The following is a 21,254-nucleotide window of genomic DNA, read 5'->3' as shown; positions in this document are numbered from 1 at the left end:
TCTACTCAGAGATGCAAACTGTAGAAGCAGAGGCACCAAGTGAGCACCTCACCTGGCCTGAGAGTCAAGGATGGCTTCCTGAAGGAGGTGGAGTAAGCTGAGAACCAAAGGATACGTGGGAGTTGGTTGAAGGAGGACAGATGAGAGTATTTTAGACACAGGGAAGCAAGGAGATGAGCTGGCCCAGCTCCGTGAAGTTCTTGGACTTCATCTTCCATGGTTTTTGGAGGTGGGTGCCAAAATCAAGTTTATGACTTACAAAGAAGTTCCCAGAGGCTGTGTAGAGAATGTGCTGTAGGGACTGAGGCTGGACACCACATAAGGGTGAGCCAGCCAGAGGCCTTTCTGGCTGTGCCTCAGGGAACCACCAGCAGGTGCATGAGTTGTGGGAAGTGATTGTCAGGCTAGCTGGGGGTGTGCTTCTGGAACAAGCAACCCTAAAACTCTTCAAACAACAAAGGCTTATTTCTCACCTATATACTACACGAATGTCACAAATCTGCCAGGGACCTCAACAGCCACACTCCAGAAAGAGGACAGGCAGATTTCACACTGGTTCCTAAAGCTGTTGTCCAGAAGTGAAAGGTACCATGTCCATTCACATTTCATTGGCCAGACCAAATCCTATACCCTCTTTCATTTTCAAACAGGTAGGAGAGAGCCACCCTACAAGATTCTGAGAATACTGGAGGGCCAGTCTAACAGCCAGCACCATGAGACTGGAGGCTCTGCAGCCTGCCAATATGTAATCATCACAGACGTTGGTCTGGGTCTTTCAGAACTTATATCCATGAACCTGGTCGCATTTCATCCTCCCACCAGCCCTGGAAGGCAGGCAGAGTCATCCCTTCCAAGCCACCAAGCTCAGCTTCCTGAAATCCCCATGGAAAAAGAATTAATAGCTCAGAAACTTCAGAGCTTCTGGGAAAATTGAGTGGGTGCGGACCTCCCATATGCTTTGGGCACATTTTTTACTTTCACTCAAATGAGCAATAAAAGTAACTTGCTAAATAAAGATTAAGCCAATGGCATTTACACATCTAAGTGAGACATCATGGGGACCAAGCCATGGGTTTGCGTTTGCCATCCCTGCGAGCATCTGCCTCCCTGCAGTTGGAACAAGATTGTAAATGTGTTTTGCTTTGGTGCAGACGCTGCATATACCCTGGGGCATTTATTTATTCTGGGTCTGATTAGCCAACCAGATGTCCTGGTTTTGTGACACAGCCAAGGGCTTCAGCTCCGGGTCCCTCTAGGATCTCAGAGAAGCAGCCCCTAGATGCAGCCTCCCTCGCTTTTAGGTCTCCAGAACTAGGGCCACACAGACCCCCATCACTCGGTCTCCCCCAGCCACGTCTTTTTCTCTGCCTTCCATTTTGACTCCAGACCCTCTTGTTCTGTCCTATTGTCACCAATATGTATGAGTTTCTAGGAAATTAAAATTGTCAAGATAACTGAAAATGCTTGAGCACCTGGCCAAGAGTAGCAGTGTTTGGAGCTAGAGAAGTAAGACAGTGTCAAGACAAGGGCCCTGGGAAAGCCGGGCCTGCTTTCACTTCATATCTCTGAACCCCCAGGCTGTTTCTTCTACTACAAAGAGGCAGAGCTGTGGGTGAGTGAGGGAGGAGAGACTGTCCAGGGTGGGCGCTACTAGAGGTTTTCAAGAAAGGCTCATACTTGGAGAACATTTGCTGTGTTATCAGGTGACTGGGCCAAGGGCGGGTGCAGTGGGACCCCCCCCAGGGTGTCCTGGGAATGAGCAGTTTCTCCAACACTCCTCTCACAATGCCTGCGGTGGCTGGCTCCCTCAAGGGACCCTTACCTGCCTCCTTCTGATGTGCGCCTTCTTCCAAGGGCCCCTTTTCTCGCTCCCACCCTCCTCATTGCTCAAAAGAAAATACTCCCCACAAACTACCCACTTCTGGCCATTTTGCGGTGGCTTGATCTGAAGGTCCACATCCTTCGCAGCTGCACTGTAGTGTGCACGGAGCTGGTGATGGCTGGAGCCAGCCCGCCGACACAGGGTCTTAGACGATGGCGTGCTGGCTGCTTCTGCACATGCAGGCGCTCTCGGTGTTGTGCATAGGTTGACGACTGTACACTCAATCATACCCACCTGCCTGACAAAGTCAAGAAACGACTGACCCAGCCACCAGACGGGCCTGCATTCTGGAAACTTCCCCCTGGCCTATGAGGAAGGGGAAGCTGAGAACAGAGGCTCCAGCTCCCTGAGGCTTTGGCCAGGAGGCAGCTAGAGGGGGTGAGGCCTGATCTGGGGTGAGGAGGCAGCCGGAGTGGATCCTGGGGGACGGGATGAGATCATGGAGGCGGGTGCTCCGGCAGATGTGTGGTTACCATGGGGATCCCCACGCAGTGGCAGTGCGGGGGGCACAAGGCAGGATGTGCTTCTTCCTTTGGAGCCCTGTGTTTGCTGGCATTTACACGGAGAGTGGAATTAATTAAATGCCGCAGGGCCTCCTCGGTTGCTGAAAATAAACCCAGTCAGGCCCCCAGCAGCGTGGCCCGCCTGGCTGCTCGCTGCAGAGCCGGTGTCTGCTGGATTTCTCCAGGCTCCGGAGGCAGGAGGCACACACAGCTCCCACAGCGGGGATTGGTGTGGCAGCCACCTTCTCCTCACAGGCCGCCTGTCAGGGCCAGATGTGGCTTGCCCCAACTCCCCACGGGGGTGTGCAGATGATGGCCACATACAGACAGAGACACACAGACACACACGAGCATGTTGATTCCCACAAGTAAGCATGGGCCACCCTGACACAGCTATACAGAGACAGAGGGACACAAAGATGTCGTGAGCACACACAGGCACATGGGTGCTCAGAAGCACACTGTGAAACACGGATAGCCTGGTCCCACACATTCACATAAGCCTGGCACACCTGCCCTTCAGGACCCATGAAACATGGTCACTGGGCTCACCGTCACACATCCCGTAGACTCACAGGTACCCCATGTGGACACAGCTTTAGAATCAGAAAGCCCCAGGGTGCCCTTCCAGCTCCCTCCTACAGACATGTGACCTTGGGATTTATTTCTTAACCTCTTTTTTTGTGCCTCAGCTTCCTCAGTATTAAAGTGGACTGTCAATAATACCCATCTCATGGTGCCATTAGTATACGTTAAGAAAATGAACATCAGGTCCGTAGCAGAGCTCCTGGTGCGTGCTGAGCACTATGTGCACATTAGCTGGTGTGATTCTCCTGACACCCTCTACAGTGGTGGGCTCTCAGGAAACATGGAATATAAAAACACACATGGGAGCCAGGCATGATGGCTCATGCTTGTAATCCCAGCATTTGGGAGGCAGAGACAGGAGGATCGCAGTTTGCAGACAGCCTCAGTTACTTAGTGAGGTCTCCACAACTTAGTGAGACCCTGTTTCAAAATAAAGAATAAAAAATTAGGGCAAGGGGTGTAGCTCGGAGGTCAAATGCCCCTGGGTTCCATCCCCATACCCACACAAAAAAAAAAAAAAACCAAAAACACATGGGCCAAATGACCCATGGGAGTCCAGGAAGACAACAGGTTCCTTTGCTGGTGATCCCGCATAGCCCTGCATCCTGTGAGCTTGTGCCCTCTCTCATTCCCTGCTCTACTGCCACCATCGCCACCACTGCCACCAACCCAGGTGATCACAGACATGTGACCAAGCCATACAGAGATGAGGAGATCCAAAGACATTCTTGGCCCAGAAGGCACATGCTGTGTGGCATGGTTTCTAGCCACTAACACACACAGGCTCTTCTGTGGCTCCCCATGACCTTGCAAGCTGAGTTCCAACCTCCCCAGCCTGGGTTATGGATAGCCACACTGTGATCGCTCCCAGGAGCCCCCAATAGACAAGGCCCCTATGGTTCTGAACAATTGAAAAATAAAAGGAAATTAAGACAACTGGAGACACAAATATTATCTTTATTACTAAGAAAGTTCAGGCTGGTCCTCATGGCTCATTGTAAGAAGCAGGGAGACCCACTAACAGGACCCCAGATTGGGCCGACTTAACATACACCCAGGTGTCAGACAGTGCTGGAGAAGACAGACCTCCCCTGGGGTGTGCCTCCCTAGGTAAGACTTTGCTGGGCTTCCACATCCCTTCCCCAGGGCACTTCTCCTGAGAGCCCCCTTCCATGTCCAAAAACTAGCTGCTCTCTCGTATGTCCTCCCAGATGCCCTAGTCTGACCTTGTGTCAGCAGCCTATGTTGTGTAAAAATATAACCACAAACTTGGTGGCTTAAAACAACATCAATTATCTCAAAGATAAAATCTTTATGGAACTATTGTTTCTCACTTCAAAAAATAAAAATAAGAACTTTAACCCAAAAAACATTTACAGATCGATTGATTGGTCCATTTCTTTCTTTCTTTACTTCTTTAAGACGCCTCTAGACACTGAGGTTGGTGCTATAGTTTGGACGTTAAATGTTCCCCAAAGGTCTAGTGCTAAAGGCTTGGTCCCAAGGTGGCCTCCATTGGGAGGTGGGGCCTAGCGGAAGGTCTTTGGTCACTGGGGGCATGCCCTTGAAGGAGACTGAGACCCCAGCCCTTTCTGCTCTTCCTCTGCTTCTTGGCCAGGCAGTTTTCTCTGCCTCTCGCTCCCTGCATTGCTTTTTGGCATATCCACCAAAGCAATGTGTTCCATGCACTTCTGGGAATGGAACCTCCAAACTGTGAGATGATAACCTCAAAACTGGTTCTTTTTATAAGTTAATCATCTCAAGGATTTAATTTTAGTAGTGGAAAGCTGAGTAAGACATGCAGGAAGAAGGCTAAACAACTGTTACTCTGGACAAGGAATCCCCAGGATGACTGAAATGGGAGGTACCAGGCACAAGAGAAGAGCTCAGCCAGGAGGAGCGCACCTGAGTTCGCCATCCTTGCAGCCCCCACCCCCGCATCCACCTGCCGGCTGCAGGGTCTCCCCACTTTGATCTCTAACCTTTCTCGGTCTCCCTGAGAACAGGTTACATATGACATCTGAATTAGCTATCTCTTAACATGTGTCCTGGTTATAAATTAAAAATTTTATTGTAGAAACAAAAGTGTGAATAAAAAAATTCTGGAATAATTATCACCATTTCAATGTATTGTTTTCTTATCCGTTTTATGGATAAATGTTTATAAGTATGGGTGTTTTTTAATGAAATGGAGACCAGGCCAGAGACCATTGAATATTGTTTATCATAATGCCCACTGAATGCTGTATGCCATACCATCATTGCTGGTCTATGCAAAATTTTATTATGTATTGTCTTCTTTTTTTATATAAATAACGTATTAAACAACTCTGGGCCTACTACTCAACCTAAGAGCTAAAATCTTTCTGGTAACTCACATCTCCCTGTGTGTTCCCCCTCTGTCCTGGCCTCTGCTCCAGAGATAACTCAATCCTAAGTGTTGTATTTCTCAGTCTTTTCATTCATAAAAACAACAGCTGGGCTGTACTTAGGCTTTGCAACATCATTTGAGTCCAGTGTGGTGCAGTCGCTTCTATCTATGTGCACTGCATAGTTTCACTGTAATCTACTCTCTGAAAACATTACACACTCAAGTTCTTAAAAGCTGCACAATATTCTATTCATGGAAGAAAATATCTTTTTATTGTTTCTCTATTTTTGTCTTTTAGATTATTTATAATTTTATAAATGGTGCTACCGCAGACATCCCTTCAGGCAATTTTTGCATTCCTCCAAAGTGTGGAACTGCTGTTCAAAAGGGTTGTGCATTTTTAAAGTTTTTGATATGGATAGCAACATACCCTCCAGGAGGGTTCCATGAATCCGTTTTCACAACACCTGCCAATACAGAGTACCATCATTTATGAAGGGAAAGGGAAAGGGAAAAGAGGAGGAGGAGGGAAGAAAGGGAGGAGAAAAGGAGAAGGAAGGAAGGAAGGAAGGAAGGAAGGAAGGAAGGAAGGAAGGAAGGAAGGAAAGAAGGAAGGGGAAGAGAAGGAAGAGAGAGGGAGGGAGAAAATATATCTGACTCTTCCAAAGGGCCACAGGCATTTGTCATTTGAAGCTGGACATGCTGTCAGAGTGATACATTGGCCACAGATCACTGACCTCTGCTCAGCCACTGGCCCCCTTCCTTCTTTGATGGGCCCATGCTGGCCCCAGTGAGCTCTGTAACCACACCAAGCTCTGCCAACGCTCCTGCATACCTCCACCCACTGCCACAGCTTGCATGTCTTGTGAGTTCTTCTGGCCCTTTGGGCTTTCACCTACACTTCACCACTTCAAAGAGTCCTAGTCAGATGTTCCTCCTGATTCAGGGCTTCTCGCCTACCTCTGCTATTCTCCATCCCCACTTTGATCCCTGTGTGACACTTGTTACAGTCTGTGACCTGCATTTCTTTGTCTCTTCCCCACCTGACTACAAATAACGTGAACAGGGCTGTGCGTGCCTTGTTCACTGCTAGATCTACAATGCCAGGGAGCGCCTGGCACACAGGGAGAGTTCAACCAACACTTGCTAGAGCAAGAACGATGGGTGAATGCTCACGTGCGTGGATGAGCTAGCATGGTGCCCAGCACATAGTTGGTTTTTGTTGTAGACACAGTTAGTGAGTAGACAGAGAACCGCGTGAGTGCTCTGACAGTCGCTGCTCTCTAGGTGGGCAGCACTTGCTGACACCCTTCCAGCCCTGCCAGACTCTGAAGGCCAGTTCTGGGCCAGGGTGTTTCCAGAATGTTTGCATGTGGGCTTCTGTGGCTGCCTTCTATGGCACCTGTGGCTTCTTCTCCAGAGAGCTCTGAATACAGGGAGCTAGGGATGGTCTAGCCCCTCCCCATCACACATTCCCCACTCCAGGCACACAGCTTGCCTCCTAGACCAGCCTCTTGCCCTTTGACTTAAGGATTCAGTGTTCTGGTGATGGGACCAGCTGACTCAACCAGAGCCTGCACCCTCAGCCAGCAGTCAATTTACAGTTCCAAGGTTGCCCGGGCTCACACATCCCCCATGCCGGGTCTCCACTTTATTCTCTCCTAATCTTGGCAACAATGACATCACATTGTTCTGTTAGAGTTTACATGGCTCTTTCCCATGAGTCATTTTATTTGATTTTTCCCAGCAGCCCTATGATCTGAGGGTTATCCTCCCTACTGGAGTTGACAGAAATGAGGCTTAGAGGGGGCCGCCGCCTGCTCAAGGCTACACAGCTCTTCAGTGACACTCGGGCTGGTCCAACTCGAGTCTTCTTCCCATTCCTTTCACCATGGGAATAGTGCAGTGGACTTTCAGGGAGGCTGGTACCCCCATGGGGCCAGAGGGAAGACTTTTCCCTTTCGGTTTTCTAAAAGTCTTGGTTCTCAGTTGTGGCAAAGTGTGTCCGTCTGTCTTGGATTTGTTTGTGGCATGATTTCATCACATGTCCATGCTATAAATACACACTGAGTGTCTGCGCAGCATGAGGTTCGGCAGTAACCACAAGAATGAAGGGATGTGAGCGCGCATCTGGGGTGGCAACTCAGGTTGCACAAGTGCACAGCAGTGGTCGAGGCAGAACTGTCAGGGGCTTGAGATTGTGAGAGTGCAGTGACCTCGCCAGGGATGGAGTGAGGCACGTTGTCCTTAGCTGGAAAGCAACCTATCCAGAGCCTGTGTGTGTGTGTGTGTGTGTGTGTGTGTGTGTGTGTGTGTGAGAGAGAGAGAGAGAGAGAGGGGGGGGGGGAATGAATAAGACAAGAAAGACTACTGAAAAACCCAGCCCCCATGGAAGGGGAGAGTTTTCAGGCCTCCACTGGACTCAGGAGGAAGTCCCTATGGAGTGCTAACATGCTTTTAACAACTCAGAACAGAGACTGTTTCCCATCTGGGAGGGCTGATCTCCTTTTAACACCTCAGACTCAGCCTGCCCTAGAGACATTCCAGATCCCTTGGTCCGAGTCTGAGCCCCACAGCCCTGATCCTGTCTCAGCATTCCAGAGCCCTGGGCGAAAGTACTGAAGCCATTCCTGAGCCACACTGGGATGAGAAGCCACACAAGCAACGCGTAAGGAGAGCTTGTGCTGCAGACCTTGCCGGCCAGAGCCGTGAGCGGGGACTCAGGAAGAATGCACCCCTCGCCTCTGGGCTTAGTCTTCTGTGTCTAAAACAGGGGGGCAAGGAAGAGGTCTGTGAGGTCCCCCTTGGCTCTGGCTTTCAGTGACTCCTTGACCCACAAGAGTCTGGAGAGCCAGAGAGTATGCATGCTACAGTCATTCCTGTTCCTCCTTGAGGTTCATATCACCTCTCCCACTTCTGTGCGAGGCCGGTGAGCTGTGTTTGCCAAGTGGGGTTGGTACAGGGTGGCACAGAACATTTACTCCCATTTCATAGCTGTGAAAACTGAGCTTCTGCTCACTCTGCAGCTCTCTGGCCAATACCTGGGCATGACTCCAGGCCCTGCAGGCTCTGCATCTAGAAGGCCAAAAAGGGTGCCTGCTGAGTGAATTGGAGGTTTTGTCTTAATTCAGCCAAGCAGCAAGCCTGAGGGCATTCTCTTTCAAGTGCACACCAATTTGCCAATAGCCAGGAGGCTTCCACAAGGGCCATGTTGCTACAGCATGGAAGTCAGATCTCAGGCCTCCCTCTTTGCAGGGGGCACCAGCCACCTTGGCAGTGGCCCTTTGCTGACAGGGTTGGCACAGCTGCTCCTCCAGCCTTGGGTTCAGCTCTTCCGTCATGAAGAGCCCTGTCCCACCTCGTGTCTGCCGGGAAACTCCTGCTGCATTTCAAAGTCCAGCTCAAAAGCTGCTTCCTCTGACCTCCTTTGGCCAAATGAGTTGCTGAGCTGCTGACTTATTAGCCTACCTTGCCTGCTGAGAATTCAGCCCCTTCCCCCTACCCAGCTCTAAACAAGCGTTCCTGGGTTTACACGCTTTGCCGGTTCCCAGTTTACACCCCGTGCACTCTGTCCTGACCCCCTGCTTGGCAGTCGGTCTTCTTTTTCTAAGACAAGGTCACAGCCTGGCTGTGCTCCACGGTATACAACAGCAAGCTCTCTGGTCACCCTTTTCCACCTAGCATCAGTGTCCTCTCATAACCTGTGTTATTATGTAGACGTCTGGTGTTTTATCTTAAAAAGCAAAAGTCCACTTTACTTTCTGTCTGAGTGGTTCCTGTGCCCGCTGCTACCATTCAGCTTTTGCTTTCATTAAAGCAGATTCTGAATTAGTCAAATCACATTCTGGGAGATGTTCTCATCCCCGGGGCCTGGCCAATATAAATGATCTCTCAGGCTCCACAGGACCACCAAGGGTGTCCAGTGTTAGAATCAAGTTTAGATCTTCTCCACTGCAAGCAAGAAAACCGTTGTGTGGTCTAGACAGAAAAATCTGATGGTGTAGACACATCTGGAAGATGACTCCATGTTCTGAGGCATAGCTGACACCCCACTCCCCTCGTTGTCCTGGCCCTGTGGCTTTCTCCATGCCCCACTTCTCCCCCAGCCACACACCATCTGCCACCCATGCTCCTTCTGGTTGTAAAGAGTATGTGTTTGGAGCTCTTGAGACAGTGAGCCAGAAATGGAGGCATCCACCCACTAAGTCTAGCAGAGAGAAGCAATTAACAATGGCGTGCCTGCTGTCAACACCACAGACACAGTGGGAATACTGCACAAGGCAATCTCATCCCACCCTGGGTCCCGGGTCTGAGTGCACCCCTCTAAATCCATATGTTGACATCCTAACCCCAAGCTGATGGCATTAGGAGGTGAGACATTTGGGAGGTGGCCAGGTCCTGAGAGCGCTGATCCTATGAATGGGAATAGTGCCCTAAAAGACCCCAAAGAGTTAGCTTTTCCCAACACCATATTAGCACACAGCAAGAAAGGGTCCTCTGTGAACCGGAAACAGACCCTCACTAGATAATGAATTTGTTGACACCTTGATACAGATTTCCCAGCCTCCAGGCCTGAGGAAGTAAATGTATGTTGTTTGTAAGTCACCACTTTCTGGTCTTTTATTATGGCCTGAAGGGACTGAGATAGGAGGCGTCATTTTCTGGTAGGCACAGGAACCCTGAGGGCCCGCCCCCAAGGACAGCAGCCGCTCCCAGATTGGATCAAGCCCTTAACCCTCCACATACGTCCTGGGCCTTCCCTCTACCTTTCTTCAAGCTTCTCAGTGTTTTATCTGTCTCTGGAGTGAGCCAGATTCTCCCCAAGTCTTGGCTTTTCTTTTGAGATAAGTAAATACTGCATAAGGACCAGCTCAATTGGAACCATTCTGTAAAACCCGCCTGGACCCTTCAACCCCAAGACAACATCCTCACCGTCCACCAGGTTTTGGCAGCTCCATTGCCCCCGAACAAGCTGTCCTGCATCTCAGAGCCTCACGTCCTTTTCATGCACATTATGTGCTCCCCACCTCGTAGAGCTGTTGGAAAGCAAATGGAGCCACGGGTGCAAATGCCACCATATCCCAGAACGAGGCTGGAGAGCAAGCAGTGAGGGGCGGTGCACGGGCCAATGATCCCCTGAGAGCAAGCAGGGGAGGCTTTGGAAAAGGCAGGGCTAGGCTGGGGTGGGACCTGCTCAGCATCTTTATTCATCCCACCAAATTATAGTTATTAGTTACAATTATGAATGATACCAATTTGTATTAATAATGAGAGTTCATGCTTCCATTCTATAGCACCATATGCCAGCTCTGTCTTAAGTACTATAACATGTATCAGCACTTTTTACCTCATTAAAACAAACCCCTAAGGCAAGCAGTGATACCATCCCTGATTTAGAAATGAAGAAACGGAGGCATAGAGATCAAGAAGATTTCTGCCCATAGCTAGTGAGTGGCTCTAGGCAGCCTGGCTGCTGAGACATGTATTATCCACTGGTCCTTATGGCTTTGTGGAAAAAGTATTACTAGAGTCTCCTTCCAACTCTCCCTTCACTTCTCCTTGGCCGTACTCACCTCCACCAGCCTTCCATTCTGTCACCCACCTGCACAGACTCCTACCCTTGGCGTTCAGCCGCCTCCTGCAGTGCGCACAGGAAGCTGCAGAAAGACCAGACCGGTGAGTAAGTGCAGGGCCAGTACCAGAGGCAGGACGCTTGAGCTGTCATCTGCAGCTGTTCCTGTGTAGCCTTGGCCCTGACATTGATCTCTTCACCCATCCATCTGTTCCTTCATAAGTTTATTCTTTCCACATCTCTCTAGAGTGGCATCTAATGGGTTCCACAAGGTGAAATGACATAAGAGCCTGGCCAAGGTCATCTAAAACCTGCTTGGCCAGCCTGAGCCATGGTCTAGAAGAGTGGGTAGTCATCCTGGGAGGTAGGATACAGGTCCAGGGGACTGAAGCTAGACAGTAGAGGACTGAGTAGCTGACGAGATGAAGGAAACAGGATCCCCGCAGAGGATCAGAATAGCACTGTGGTGACCACTGTGGACAGCTCCCTCTAGATGGTGGCAGTAGCCTCTATCTCAAGCTGATCCATCATGTGATTGGACCATCTGAGCATGGAGCTGCCCTGCCTTCCAGGGACTCACTCTCTGATGGACTCATAAGTAGACACTTGTTCCCCCAGGGAGCAGGGGGGTAGATGCAGGGTGACTTAGACCCCACACATCCCCGTGTAGCAATGTATAGAGACACAGACACATGTCAGCCTCTAGACTCTCCCCTCTCAGAGAAGTTCCTAATCATTGCAGAGGCCTCCTGGCCTTTATACCAATATCCATGGCTTGTTCTCGCAGAGAGCTAATGCATCCCAGGAGCCCAGAGGAAATGGGTGAAAGAGATAAGGACAAGCCCTGGATCAGGACCTGCCTCTAACCTGCTAACAGGTCATGGGGAGCCACTACCTTCTCCCCACCTCGCCTTTCCCACCTGTGGAGTCAGATACAGCCAACTCTGGCCAGCAAATGTAAGCCGGGCAGGAACCAGCACACCAGAGATGGCCCAACCTGGTCGCTTGGGTTTCTGGTATTCTAGGAAGCAGCCATGGGGTAAAGGGATTCATTTCCTTTGTTAAAATAACAGTGCAGTTTTCTTGAAAGCTAGTACATTTCTTTGCTGGCTGCAAGCCCACATGCCCCTTATCAGATCTCAATCCCTGGACTAGGTCTGGTCCTGGTTAGTGCAGGGACAGAGGCAGAGATGGGCCTAGGAGGAGACACTGGGCAGCTGGTGGGCCAGGGCTTCCTGGACCTTTGAGCTTCACCCTGCCCCACTCCCCTGTTCCTACCCACATCTTTAGCTTCTTACCTAATAACTTTTCACCCCTTTCTACTTTGTGTCTTCATGCAAACAACCCTGCCTCAGTTTCCTTAACTGTAGAGCGGGAATAGTAGTACCTACTTCATACGCTTGCTATGACAGTTAAGAAGAGCCAGAATATACCAGGCACAATGGCACAATCCTGTAATCCCAGTACTTGGGAGGCTGAGATAGGAGGAGAGCAGTTTTGAAGCCAGCCTCAGCAACCTAGTGAGACCCTGTTTCAAAATGAAAAGAGCTGCTGGGGGGTATAGCTTGAAGGTAAAAGCCCTTGGGTTTAATCCAAGAAAAAGAAGGAGGAAGAGAAGGAATTGTTAGCATGTGTTAAGCACTTAGAATACCACCTGGTGTACAAGGTATAAAATATCTAAGTGTCGCTATCGTTACTACTGTGATAGTGATCATTTTTATGCTGTGTGCCCCTCAGGCATGTCTCCCTACGGTCTTGACACTCTGAAATGCAGTGCCTTCACATATTTCATATGCTCTTTCTCTGCCTAAATGCCCCTCTTTGTCCGGTTGGCCTAGAAAGCCTCTGCTCGTCCCTCCAGATTCAGCCCCAGCAACCTACCCCGACACACTAAGGGGTGAGCTCCCTCAAGTACCTCCTGTTGCTCTCTTCACACTCTCCATGTGACACGCTGCCTCGTCATCTGTCTCCTGTCTCCACACTAGACGCTGAGCCGCTTGAGGGCAGGAACCATTCCTGATTCATCTCCGTCTCTGACATGATGCCTAGGGCATGCTGTAAATGTGGCTGGAAGACAGGAAGGGGCATGGCATGAGGTATTGTGATGCATGGTAAAAAGGAGGAGTGGTGGGGGGCAGGCAGAGATAGGGGCCTAGGAGAAGGACCCATTCTCTTGAGGTGGGGTCAGGCTGGGATCTGAAAATGAAATATTGTTGTGGAACAATGACTATATGAAAGTGCTTCAGAGGTGGACATTGTCTGCAGACACATATATGAAATTCCCATTGGTTTTTTCTATGCAGCTGGTGCTATGTAATTTGTTATCACCAAAGCTTGACTCAGATCTGCATCTCTAATAGGAAAGTGTTCTTATCTTCCCTTCACACTGATCCCCGATCTCTCTGCCCCAGCCCCCATTTCTACCTCCACCCTGAGAAAAAGCCTGCTTCTTGCTTACAGATGCAGATGGAATGGGAGTACCAGAAACACCAGCCAGCAAATTGGTGGTTGAAATGTTCAATGTTTAACTCCAAGTTTCCTGACCAGCCAGGCAAAGCCGATCATTATTTGAGGGGAGTGGTAGGGATCTGGGTCCAACTCTTGGGACATTTAGTGTGCCAATTATCACCTGCTCAAATTACTGTGTGGTCTCTGCCTCCTTGTTGGACCCTGACTGATACCCTAGAGCTCTCACTTTCTTGTTGCTCTGATGAGTTAGGTCTACAGGGAATCTGCCCCTCCATACCCCTGAATCATTTCTCTTCTATGGCTGCTGAGGCCCAGCTTCAGCTGCCTCTGTGACCTCCAATTGTTCTTTGGTTGTGATTCGCCTTGATTGCTCAAACTGCTTGTGATTGGAAGAGAACATGTGCCATGTGTTTCTGATTCAACTCTCCAGTGCTCAAAGGCAGTGGGATTGTGAGTGATATCTGATGGCCTTTGGACCTTAGAAATATGTTCTTCAAGACTTCTCTCTTCCTGCCCTCTTCCTGCTCTCTCCCTTGACAAAGAGAAAGCAGCTGTGGCCGTGGCCAAGAACTGGTCAACACCACAGCCCCAAGACTTGAAAAACCAGCCCTTGCCTCTTCTTGAAAGATCTCTGAGCCTAGGAGGCAACAGACAGCCAGGGTGGAGACCACATGCTCTTTGGAGCAGGTGTGTGTCATCACAGCACTTCTTTCCCTTGGGGACCACAGGGCATACTGCTTGGATGAATACACCTGTCTAGGCTGATTGGTTTGGTGGTTGACACGTTTACCTCTCAATGCACAAGGAATCTATTGCTCAAAATCAGAAAACATTTATTTTAAGTTCAACAAGTCTTCAGAGTTTTTCTCTTCTTTCTCCAACTAATCACAGTGATATCTGTACCTTTGTTTTTCAAAATTTTATTGAGAACTAACTCAATATGAATGGAATATGTCTAAGATAGCGCCTAACCTGGAGGTGAGAGAAATGAACATTTGAAGAGGCACTTCCATGGTGTGGAGTTTTTATAGGGAAAGCACAGGTAAAGTATGAACCTAATTCATTTTGGAGAAATAGAGGGAAGAAAGAGGAAAGGGATGATCAGAGAATGTTCTCCAGAGGCATCAAACATTCTCTGACCCCTGTGTGAAGCTCCTGGGCAAGATAAAAAGGGAGGCCCCAGAAAGAAGGGATGGTTTAAGCTGAAAGCTTCTAGTTTACCAACAAATAAGTGAAGACATAAGTTTTACAAAAAATGACAGAGGAAGCCGAGGTCTCACAGTTCAAAATCCCCACTGTTTCTAGGCTGATTGCACCTGAGCAGAGCAACAACATCCTCCTGTTTGGGACCATATTTTAGAGTTGCAGAATCCTACTCAGAATCACAATTGGGTATTCCTCCCTCCCCCTTCTTTCCTTCCTTCTTTCCTAGTGTTTACTGAGCAGCAACTGTACATCAGGTGCTGTGTAGCCTCTGGGAACAGTGGATATATAAGGTAAGACATGCAGGCCTTGGCTTCCTAAAGCATCTTCAGAAATTTAAGTTATTTCCAATTAAAGAATGATACTATCAGTGTTTGGGGACTGCTGAGCTTCCTCATGTTGATGTTTTCTATAAAATAGTTTCCTTTTTCCCAGTTTCACATTGGGAAGGAATTCAAGAGGGAAGAATAAGGAGCTAGTGTTTGTTCAGTAAACACCTCCTGCCCCTTCCAACAACAGCAGCCCCCCCTTCCTGCCCCTGAGGTACAAAGGGAAGTCCAAACCCATTTTGGGGCCTCCAAAGTTGGAGCTCCCCATGTATTTTTACTCCTGATAAAGCATCAATTTCAATGGTTCATCTCCAAAAGTCTTGTTATTGATTCCAGCCACATTTTGCAACACTCTGTTAGTTGCTAGTGTTTAAAAACAACACATTTCAAGTTCACTTTTTTTAGCCCATTTCTCATTGTTTCCCACATATTTCCAGTGAATGAAGAGATTAGTGAGTGCATCTTTTTTTTTTCCTTAAGCAAAGGACAAAAGTTAAACATCCTGTTCTAACTGTAGAGAAACTTTTAAGGTTTCTGGAATCCATTAAAACACAAAATGTCACAGGAAAGTTATTCTGGAGTCTACAAAAACACAATTTTACACTTCTGATGTCCATTGGGCATGTTTGCCTGTCCTTGGAAGGGATCACCATTTCTTTCTTCATTCCTTTTGTCCTTCCCTTGTTCCTTCCAGAAAGATGGAAGGAGGCCAATGTATGTAATGCTAAGCACTTTACAAACCTTATCTTATTTAATCCTTCCAACAGCCTCTTCTGAAGTGCAGGCGTAGCTTGACCAGGTCGCCACATGCAGCCTTCACCTTGCTGCCTCCATTGCTACCAACAGCCCTGAGGCTGCACCACCGTTTAAACCATTTTGTAGAAAAAGGTATAGCTCTGGAAGCCCAGATGTTGGTGGTGCAGGCCAGGAAAGGACCAACACATTTGCCTTCCCTCTTGGCTAAAGAGCGTGTTTTCCAATTTGTAAGTGGATTGCCACTGTGAAGCTCACAGCCAGGGATGATTTCAGAGCATCTGGGTCCATGATCCAGGGCAGCTCAGCAAGCACACTTGTCATACACGTTTCCCTCCCTTGCAGGAGACAGGCGGTGGCTCAGACGGTAGGGCTCAGTGTGAGGGAACCTCTTGCCAGTTGGTGAGGGCCGGATTGGCTGTGACAGGGTCCAAGAATGAAGGTCTAGCTCGCTGAAGCTTTGCCGTCAGATCTGGGCCTTTGAAATCCACTAATAGCCCAATCCTGGACATCTCGGCCCCCGAGGCCTTCCAGCCTGCCTTCATTTGGGCGCTTGTTAGAAAGCTGGGGAATAACAGGCTTGGATGGGATGGGTGGAGAGCGCAGCCATTGAGTTGCCTCACAGCCAAGTTCTAAAACATAGGAGGAACACGGCCAAGGGGCCTCCTCTGGCTTCTCCTTCACCTTAAGTCCAGAGCCTGCCTGGGGAATTTTCCAGGACCCTCCTGGACTTGGAAGGGTTTGGGAGGTCTGTGCTGGTAGTGATGGGGTTGGAAAACAGGAGCGTCATCTGGCTAGAACACCCACTGGTTCAGAAGCTTCAAAGAAACTTCCCTCCCAGAGTCTGAGCTCTAGTCTTTGGGAAGTAGACAGAATGGGCTTCCTCTTGGTCTCACAGTACCCACCCCCAAACATCAGAGAAAGGAAAGATGTAGAGAAGCAGGTAGGATGCCCAAAATCAAATTGTCTCTTGAGTTAGGTGAGGTGAAGCATGCCTGTAATCCCAATAGCTGGCAAGCTGAGAAAGGAGGATCACAGGTTCAAGGGCAGCCTCAGCATGTAGTGAGATCCTCAGCAATTTAGCAAGCCCCTATTTCAAAATAAATATATTAGTAAAAAGGGCCAGGGGTGCAGCTCAGAGGCAAATCACCCCTGAGTTCTATTAGAACACACACAAAGGCTGGGATGTAGCTCAGTGGCAAAGCGCTTGCCTGGCAAGTGCACCCGCCCTGGGTTTGATCCCCCGTCCAAAAAAGAGAAAAAGACAAACACACACACACACACACACACGTATACACACATGTCTCTGGAGCCTTCTCTGGTCTCCTAGGAATTAAAGATTCCCTTTTGGAATTTACATGGAAAGGTGTCCTCTTTACTCTTAGGAATCTTAGCCAGCCCTAAGCTGAAGTGGCTACCCTGTTTCTGCCTCCCTGGGACTGTTCCTTGTGACTTCCAAGGCACAATACTAGTGGGCCCAGACTTTTACTTTATAAATGAGAAAATAGAGCTTGGAGGACAGGAGCCAGGGCTGGGCAGAGAACCCAGTGTCTCTGCTGGTGAGTTTCACCACCATTTCCTGCGAGTGTTAGTTGGCCAGGTAAATCTAGAGTATACAGCAGGCCTTGCATCTCAAAGTTTGAGTGGAAGATTGGTTCTATAAATCTGTGCCTTGAGGAGGGAAGTGGGGAGGTCAGCTTGGAAGAAAAGAAGGAGCCAGCAGAGGCAGGACTATTAGCAGTTGGAAGACCATCAGTGAGGAGAAAACTGGGCCTCGTCTCTCGCTCCTGGCTCGCTGGTCCAGCTGTAGGCCAAGCGGATGACCACCCGCAGAGGCTGCCTGGGCCCAACTGTGATGCTGAGGGCTGAGGTGGGCAATGATCCCATGGGAGCGCTGCCCGAGAGAGAGCATATGGTTAGGCCCTCTGCCAAGTTCTGGGGAGGACCCTTGCAGCCTCCCTCACCAACAATCAGGTCTTCAGGGTCTATAAGCAGCAGAGGCCAAGGCCGGACATCCAGCCTGAGCGATCTGCCCAGGACAGAGGACTGCAGGGATTTGGCACACCCAGGGCACATCCAGGGCTCAGGAGTGGCTATTTGACAAGAAAGGGGAGATATGGATCTATTGGGGTAATTGAGCCTAAATCATCCACCCAGTCCCTGGAGACAAGAAGTCAGGATGGAGACATGCTTCTCCAGTGGCAGCATGCCCCACTCTGGCACAGGCCATCTTCCACTCATGTCTGCCACTGGCATTTACCCAGCCTGTTCTGTTTCATGTCCTAGACAGGTATGGGACACATCCCAGCATTTGCCCTCAAGAAGCCCACAGTCCAGCCCCACCTAGACCCAGTGTCACTGTGATGATGCTGACTCCCGGGGCCATAGTACGTACATCACCAAGAGTGAAGCCCACTGTAAACTGTAGGCTTTGGTGATAATGATGTATCATGTGGGCTTATACACTGTAATCCATGTGGCATCCTGGTGATGTTGCTAATGGGGCAGGCTACACATGTGTGGGGCAGAGGAGATACTGGACATCTCTGTACCTTCTTCTCAGTTTTGTTGTGAACCCAAAACTGCTCTAAAAACAAAGCCTTTGAAATGTCAGCAGTGCTGAGGTTCAGAGATCCTGGTCTACACTAAGGAAAACTGCATAATCCTCTCAAAATTTTCCTCCTTAGACCTGTAGCCTTTTGTCAGAGTGTTCTGAAGCCGCCTCAGTGTGACTTTTAGGAATAGATAGATAGTGCCTCACTGGGTTTTCCTCTCAGGACCATTTCCTTTCCCTTCGCTGGGATCCTTAGCACTTCTTCAAAATCCATATGGCTCTGAGAAGGGATCTCCTGCCACACGCTGAGGTAGCCCCAGCAGATACAGGTCTTGGCCACCGACATAGTGCAGAAGGAGCCCTGCTACTTCACAACTAGTTCTACTTGGTCTTGAGCTCCAGTTCCCACTTGGGGGATACCAAAGATCTCAGGATTCAGGGAGGAGCCCAGGACCTTTGTTAAATCTTGGCTTTCCCAATTTTAGCGAGTTTCCTTGAGGAAATGAGGAAATGGTCAACTTCTCTGAGCCTTGGTCACCTTCTCTGCAAGTTGGGGTGGTAATAGCCGCCTCTGCTCTTGGTGTTCTTGTGAAGGCCAACCACACGAGGCTGACACATGGCAGCTCTGTGGAAATCTCTGGCCTCCAGCACCACCAGCGCCTCTCCTTGCCCCACCCACACTCACTGTTCATATCACCTGCTGCAATTTTGACTTGAGTAAAGGGTTTCCAAAAGGTGGAAACCAATGCACCACCCTTCCTTCTCATCTCTGACCAGTTCGCCAGCAAGTTCTAAGGATTTTTTTTTTTCAGGTAGCCTCTCTGTGGTTGTTCTCTCCTGCCCCACTGACCTGTCGAGGACTATGTCACTGTCCGGCTCTGAGTCCTGGATTCTCCCCACTTCCATGTAAATAGGCCACACCTGAGGGAAAATTGGTCTTTCTAGGACCCAGCACCCACTCCTGCTCAAGATCCTGGGCTGGCCGGTTCCTCAGTGCCTGCAGGATAGAGTGCAAGGGTCCTGCAGGTACCGGTGGTCTGCACTTCTTACTCTGGCCTCATGGGCCAGCACTGAGATGCCCACAAATGCAGCCACACTGTGTGTCTGGCACATTCCCTCCTCGCCTTGTCTCAAGCCCTATGAACAGGAAGCACCTCTTTCTGGAGCACTCTCCCTGCCCGCCATGCTTTCAGGCTCCTGCTTCTCCTGCAGCACCAGGCCCCACTGTAAAGGTCCCTGATGATACGTGATCTAGAACATCTTTTATATATGTATTTGCCAACTATATATCTTCTTTGCTGAGTTGTTTGTCTGTTCAGGTCTTTGCTCTACTTTTAAATTAGGTTGTTCATTTTTCTTACTGTTAGTTTTATAAGTTCTTTGTATACCTTAAAAAACTGTCCTTTATCATGTATGTCTTCTGCAAATATTTTTCCTTAGCCTGAGGCTTGTCTTTTTTATCTCTTGACAGCTTTTGCATAAAAGAAATTTTAATTTTTGGTGAAATCCAGCTCGTTGATTGTTTCTTCAGAGACTGTGACCTTGGTGTCCCATCTAAAAAGCCGTCACCAAACCCAAAGTCATCTAGATGTTTTTTCCTATTACCTTCTAGGAGTTTTATACTTTTTTGTGTTACATTTAGGTTTGTGACCTATTTTGAGTGAATTTTTTTGAAGGGTGAATTTTCATGTTCTGATTCATTTATTCATTTGTTTTGCATACAGGTGGTGATTTGCTCTAGTACTGTTTGTTGAAAAGATAACCTTTGCTTTATTGTATTACCTTTCCTCTTTTGCCAAAGATCAATTGGCTATATTTGTGTGGGTCTATTTCTAGACTCTCAATTTTGTTCCATTTGATCTAGATATATCAAATTCTTTCATTAATACCACACTGTCTTAATTGCTATAGTTTTATATTAAGTTTTTAAATTGGGCAGTGTCATTCCTCCAACCTTATTCTTCCCTTCAGTTGTGTTCACTATTTTAAATCTTTTTCATCTTCATACAAATTTTAGAATCCGTTTGTCAGTATTCACAACATTACTTCCTGGGATTTTGACTGAGATTACATTAAGCCTATAGATTCAAGTTGGGAAGAATTAACATCTTGACAATATGGAGTCTTTCTGTCTAAGAACATGTAGCAGCATTCCATTTATTTAGTTTTTTAAATTTCTTTCATAAGAACTTTGTAAATTTTTCTCATAGTTGTATATATTTTGTTAGATTTATACCTAGTTATTTCCTTTTTTGGTATTAATACAAATGTGTTTTTAATTTCAAGTTCTACTTGTTCATTATTGGTATATAGGAAAGCAACTGACTTGCATATTAATCTTGTGTTCTACAAACTTGCTATAATTGCTTACTATTTCTAGGAGGAAATTTTTTTGGTTTTGGCAATTCTCTCAGATTATCTACATAAGTTATTATATCATCTGTGAACAAAGACAGTTTTATTTATTCCTTCCTAATCAGTACAACTTTTATTTTTCTTTCTTGTCTTAATCACATTAGCTAGAGCTTCCAGCACTCTGTTGAAAAGGACTAATGAGAGGGGGAAAGCCTGGCCTGGTTCCCAGTTTTAGTTGGAAAGCTTCTAGTTTCTTAGCATTAAGTATAATGCTAGCTATAGAATTTTTGTAGATATTCTTTATCAACTTAAGGAAGTTCCCCGTCTATTCTTAATTTACTTTGAGTTTTTATCATGACTCTACTGGATTTTGCCAAATACTTCTGCATTTATCTGATTGTGTTATCTTTGTCTTTAGGACTATTTATATGATGAATTACATTAATTTTTATCATTTATGTCAACCACACCTTCTAGACATTGCTGAATGTTTCCTGGGGAAGGAAGCATGACAAAAACAGGCTTGCATACTTGAAATAAATCCCACTTGGTTGTGGTTTATAATTCTTTTATACATTTTATATTCAATTTGCTAATATTTTGCTGAGTATTTTTCATATTTATTCATGAATGACATTGGTTTTGTAATATCTTTGTCTTGTTTAAGTATTAGGG

At 47.9% G+C, this 21,254-nt stretch overlaps 1 protein-coding gene across 1 annotated transcript in view; it reads left to right on the top strand.

The window, feature by feature from the left end:
- TRABD2B (TraB domain containing 2B) overlaps positions 1-21,254 on the top strand; it is a gene marked incomplete at both ends in the record, with an annotated part of 208,692 nt that overhangs the window by 97,712 nt on the left and 89,726 nt on the right. The gene's annotated exons all lie outside the window — the stretch shown is intronic.

The sequence above is a fragment of the Muscardinus avellanarius genome (genome assembly GCF_963383645.1).
Source record: "Muscardinus avellanarius genome assembly, chromosome: 3".
Classification (NCBI taxonomy): domain Eukaryota; kingdom Metazoa; phylum Chordata; class Mammalia; order Rodentia; family Gliridae; genus Muscardinus; species Muscardinus avellanarius.
Note: the sequence above shows the minus strand (reverse complement) of the source record. Positions and strands in the feature narration are given on the sequence as shown.